Source organism: Schistocerca piceifrons, chromosome 3 (assembly GCF_021461385.2).
Source record: "Schistocerca piceifrons isolate TAMUIC-IGC-003096 chromosome 3, iqSchPice1.1, whole genome shotgun sequence".
NCBI classification, from domain to species: Eukaryota; Metazoa; Arthropoda; class Insecta; order Orthoptera; family Acrididae; genus Schistocerca; species Schistocerca piceifrons.
In genome coordinates, this window is record NC_060140.1 from 494915444 (window position 1) to 494921538 (window position 6095).

Consider the following 6095-nt stretch of genomic DNA (forward strand, 5'->3'; position numbering starts at 1 on the left):
CAAAAAGGTACGGCCAAACTTTCAGGAAACATTGCTCACAGACAAAGAAAGAAAATATGTTATGCAGACATGTGTCCGGAAACGCTTACTTTCCATGTTAGAGCTCATTTTATTACTTCTCTTCAAATCACATTAATCATGGAATGGAAACACACAGCAACAGAACATACCAGCGTGACTTCAAACACTTCGTTACAGGAAATGTTCAAAATGTCCTCCGTTAGCAAGGATACATGCATCCACCCTCCGTCGCATGGAATCCCCGATGAGCTGATGCCGCCCAGGAGAATGGCGTATTGTATCACAGCCGTCCACAATATGAGCACGAAGAGTCTCTACATTTGGTACCGGGGTTGCGTAGACAAGAACTTTCAAATGCCCCATAAATGAAAGTCAAGAGGGTTGAGGTCAGGAGAGCGTGTAGGCCATGGAATTGGTCCGCCTCTACCAATCCATCGGTCACCGAATCTGTTGTTGAGAAGCGTACGAACACTTCGACTGAAATGTGCAGGAGCTCCATCGTGCATGAACCACATGTTGTGTCGAACTTGTAAAGGCACATGTTCTAGCAGCACAGGTAGAGTATTCCGTATGAAATCATGATAACGTGCTCCATTGAGCGTAGGTGGAAGAACATGGGGCCCAATCAAGACATCACCAACTATGCCTGCCCAAACGTTCACAGAAAATCTGTGTTGATGACGTGATTGCACAATTGCGTGCGGATTCTCGTCAGCCCACACATGTTGATTGTGAAAATTTACAATTTGATCACGTTACTGACGAAACTAAAATGAGCTCTAACATGGAAATTAAGCGTTTCCGGACACATGTCCACTTAACATATTTTCTTTATTTGTATGTGAGGAATGTTTCCTGAAAGTTTGGCCGTACCTTTTTGTAACACCCTGTAGATACTTCATCCATCCTGGGAATTGAGAATTTCGACGATTTTGAGCTGTTATCGAAACCGATTCTGGCAGGATATCAAAATATGTGACATAAATGGCCGTATCTTTTGACTGTATTGACATAGAAGCTTAAATTCTTTACACCACCAAGGAACGATGTTCGTCACATACACTTCAACCTGATACGTCTACCAAATCCTGAAAAAGAGGTCTTAACCGATGGACAGGCAGTCGGAAAACATGACAAAAAGTTTTCTCGTATGGTGTAATTACAAATTTAACAGTCCACGAATTTTTTCCCCTATACTTGTGGTATAAAACCTTGTTTCTTCACAAATTTCATAATTCTAGGTCAACGGGAAGTACCCTATAGCTTTTAATGAGTGTGTTAGTGAGTATCAAAATGTTACAGAAAAGGCCGCGTCTTTTGATTCCATTGACGTAGAAGCTTAAATGTTTTACACCGCAAAGAGACCTTAGACCTTAATTTCCACTTGATATGTCTACGAATTCTTCAGAAAAATGGGTCTTAACAAACGGACATATGAATAAAATATGACAAAAAATAATTTTTTCGTGTGAGATGATTACAGATGAACGGTATTCGGATTTTTCCTTAGTTACAGTGTACAATCTTGCACCTTGACGAATTTTGTGATTCTAGGTCAATGGGGAGTACCCTATAGGTCCTGATGAGTGTGTTTTGTGAGTATCAAAATATATGATTGCATTGACTTACAAGCTTAAATTTTTTACACCACCAAGGAACCATAGGCCTTAGTATGTGGCATAAATTACAACTTTGTTATGTCTACTCGTCCCTTAGAAGAAGGGTTTTTAATAGTCGGACAGACAGACAGACGGACAACAAAGTGATCTTGTAAGGATTATCGCCCTCGGCAACTCATGCAATTGCGCGTAACATGGGGACGAATCAGATAAATGTTAGAAATGTCCCCATGTGCAATTTTTAATCTGTGTCACTTATAGCGTGTGTACAACCTGGAACCAGATGACTATCCAGTAAGAGCTTAGTTTTAACACTGGTACCGGAAACAGTGTTAAATGGTTCCTACCTTTGTATGACAGTTTTCTCACTGATTATAAATATTGCTACGATGTAGCTTTCCCATTAAAAAGAATTAACATCAGTGAGAGGACAAACACATGGGTAACACAAGGGCTTGAAAAATCAGCGACCACCCTTAGAAACCTAAGCAAACATGCTAAAATAAATACAACAATAAAACCATACTATAGAAAATATAGAAGGATCTATAGGAAAGTTTTACCGGCAGCAAAAAGGCTAAGCAACGATTCATACATTAATAATGGAAGCAATAAATCAAAATCGATTTGGAAGGTTAAAAACAATAGCATAGGAAAATGTAAAACCAAGACCCATAATTTCAAAATTAAAAGTGAGGGTAAAGCGATAGAAGATGCTCAACAGGTAGCCAATATATTCAATGAACATTATGTGAACATAGCACCGAACCTAATTAAAAGTCTGTGCAATTCAAACAACAAAAACATAAAAGTACCAACTTGTGAAAAGACAATGTTTCTGTACCCAGTAACAGAATGAAGTTACAAATGCTATTAATAAACTAAAAAATAAGATGTCTTGTGGTATTGACGGAATTCCAGACAAAGTAATCAAACATAGTTCTACCAGTACAGATAATCACACAACTGACATTATTAATAGTTCTTTCAGAACAGGGGTGAACTCTCCATAATAAAGCAACTTCACAAAAAGGACAGTACAGCTGACATAAATAATTATAGGCCAGTGTCATTATTGTCAGGTTTCACTAAAGTAATTGAAAGACTAATGTATGAAAGGCTAGCCAACTTCCTGAATAAAAATACACTCTTGGAAATGGAAAAAAGAACACATTGACACCGGTGTGTCAGACCTACCATACTTGCTCCGGACACTGCGAGAGGGCTGTACAAGCAATGATCACACGCACGGCACAGCGGACACACCAGGAACCGCGGTGTTGGCCGTCGAATGGCGCTAGCTGCGCAGCATTTGTGCACCGCTGCCGTCAGTGTCAGCCAGTTTGCCGTGGCATACGGAGCTCCATCGCAGTCTTTAACACTGGTAGCATGCCGCGACAGCGTGGACGTGAACCGTATGTGCAGTTGACGGACTTTGAGCGAGGGCGTATAGTGGGCATGCGGGAGGCCGGGTGGACGTACCGCCGAATTGCTCAACACGTGGGGCGTGAGGTCTCCACAGTACATCGATGTTGTCGCCAGTGGTCGGCGGAAGGTGCACGTGCCCGTCGACCTGGGACCGGACCGCAGCGACGCACGGATGCACGCCAAGACCGTAGGATCCTACGCAGTGCCGTAGGGGACCGCACCGCCACTTCCCAGCAAATTAGGGACACTGTTGCTCCTGGGGTATCGGCGAGGACCATTCGCAACCGTCTCCATGAAGCTGGGCTACGGTCCCGCACACCGTTAGGCCGTCTTCCACTCACGCCCCAACATCGTGCAGCCCGCCTCCAGTGGTGTCGCGACAGGCGTGAATGGAGGGACGAATGGAGACGTGTCGTCTTCAGCGATGAGAGTCGCTTCTGCCTTGGTGACAATGATGGTCGTATGCGTGTTTGGCGCCGTGCAGGTGAGCGCCACAATCAGGACTGCATACGACCGAGGCACACAGGGCCAACACCCGGCATCATGGTGTAGGGAGCGATCTCCTACACTGGCCGTACACCACTGGTGATCGTCGAGGGGACACTGAATAGTGCACGGTACATCCAAACCGTCATCGAACCCATCGTTCTACCATTCCTAGACCGGCAAGGGAACTTGATGTTCCAACAGGACAATGCACGTCCGCATGTATCCCGTGCCACCCAACGTGCTCTAGAAGGTGTAAGTCAACTACCCTGGCCAGCAAGATCTCCGGATCTGTCCCCCATTGAGCATGTTTGGGACTGGATGAAGCGTCGTCTCACGCGGTCTGCACGTCCAGCACGAACGCTGGTCCAACTGAGGCGCCAGGTGGAAATGGCATGGCAAGCCGTTCCACAGGACTACATCCAGCATCTCTACGATCGTCTCCATGGGAGAATAGCAGCCTGCATTGCTGCGAAAGGTGGATATACACTGTACTAGTGCCGACATTGTGCATGCTCTGTTGCCTGTGTCTATGTGCCTGTGGTTCTGTCAGTGTGATCATGTGATGTATCTGACCCCAGGAATGTGTCAATAAAGTTTCCCCTTCCTAGGACAATGAATTCACGGTGTTCTTATTTCAATATCCAGGAGTGTAGAACACTGGCTAATGCTCAAAATGGGTTTAGAAAGAACAGATCCACTGAAACGGCAGTCTTCCAATTCATGCAAATGGTTCTAAATGCCTTGGACAAGAACGAATTAAGCTGTGGAATATTCTTAGATTTATCTAAAGTATTTGATTTAATCAGCCATGACTTATTGCTATGAAACTAGAATGTTATGGGGTCCGTGGACTTGCCTTCAAATGGTTCAAGTCTTATCTCTCTGATAGAAAACAGAAAGTACAAATATGCCATGAAGGCAAAGAGTTTCTTTCAGAATAAAAAAAATAGCTACAGAGTGTCCCCGGGTTCTGAGTTAAGCCCTCTGTTGTTCTTGGTGTACATAAACGATTTGCCAAACCATCTGACAGTTGCAGAAACGGTGATGATAGCTGATGACACTAGTATTTTAATAAAAGGATACACTGAGGACAGCAAAGTGTCTCTAGGACAATAAATGAGACAGGAAAATGGTTTAGTGATAATGCTTTGATCATAAAAAAGGATAAAACGGTATTGATGATTCCAGTAATATTAAAAGTAAAGCTAGAAGAAGAGTAAAAGCTGAGTTAGGGAACTATGTTATTGCACAAGCTCCATACACAAAATTCCTCGGTATATGGGTGGATTAGCACTTGAGATGGGAAAAGCAGCTAGAAGTTTTGAGTAAAAAATTAAGTAAATGCTGCTATGTGCTAAGAATGCTTCGGGAATACTGCAAACCTCAATCATTGCTGTGTGCCTATCATGCTTACATGAACAGTTTGCTTAGATATGGTGTGATCTTCTGTGGAAATACAGGTATGGCAAAACAAGCTTTCAAACTTCAAAAAAGAGCTATTAGAATAATGAAAGGGGTTCCCTGAAGAGTGTCATGCAGGGAAATATTTAAAGAATTTAAAATATTGACTCTTCCTAGCTTAAACATCTATGAATGTGTATGCTTTCTGAAAACTCATCAGGAATTTTCAACATTAAATAATCAGGTTCATAACCATGAAACAAGGAACAGGGATGATTTTCACAGAGACATCCACAAAGGAGTGTTGTACCAAAAAAGTGTAAACTACCAGCCCAAAATACTTTTTAGTGCATTGCCTTCTATAATAAAGAAAATTAAAGAATTTCATAAATTCAAGGTAGATCTTAAACAATTTTTATTAACACATAGTTTTTATAGCATTGAAGAATATCTGAACAGGGAAAAGTAATATTATTTATATATACTGATATAAAATATTTGTATTTATTATCCAAGTTTTAGAAACAAATTAAAGGTAAGCAACTATATTGTAATTGACTACATCCATACAATGTATATTATTAACGGATGAATAAAGAGATCGATTGATTGATTGATTGATTGACATTCCGTTCTATGTGCTGTTTGCAGATCAAGAAATGTTCGCGAGTGATTGGATCTTCAACATCCACAATTCACACGTTTTGAGTGAGGCTAATCGACATGCCACATTTGCGGTTCTACGTGAATGTGTGGGAAGATGTTATTGGTGACTATTTAACAGGACCATACCTCCTTGCCTAGGCCATTAAATGAGAGACATTATTACAAATTCCTCGCCAGAGCATTGCCAGAGTTGCTGATGTGCCACTCGCAAGACAGCGCGTCGTGGTTTCAGCATGACGGGGGGCTAGCACATTTCAGTCATCCTGTGCGTCGATTCTTGAGCCGACAGTTTCGACAAGAGTGGGCTTGCAGTGGTGGTCCTGTACCATGGCCTACTCGATTCCTTTATTTGATCGCTCTCGACTTTTTTTTTGTGTTACGAGAGATGTGCAACCTTGTTTGCAAAACCTCTGTTGAATCAGGGGAGGATCTGGTTGCCCGGGTAGTAGCAGCAACAGTAGGACTTAAGGA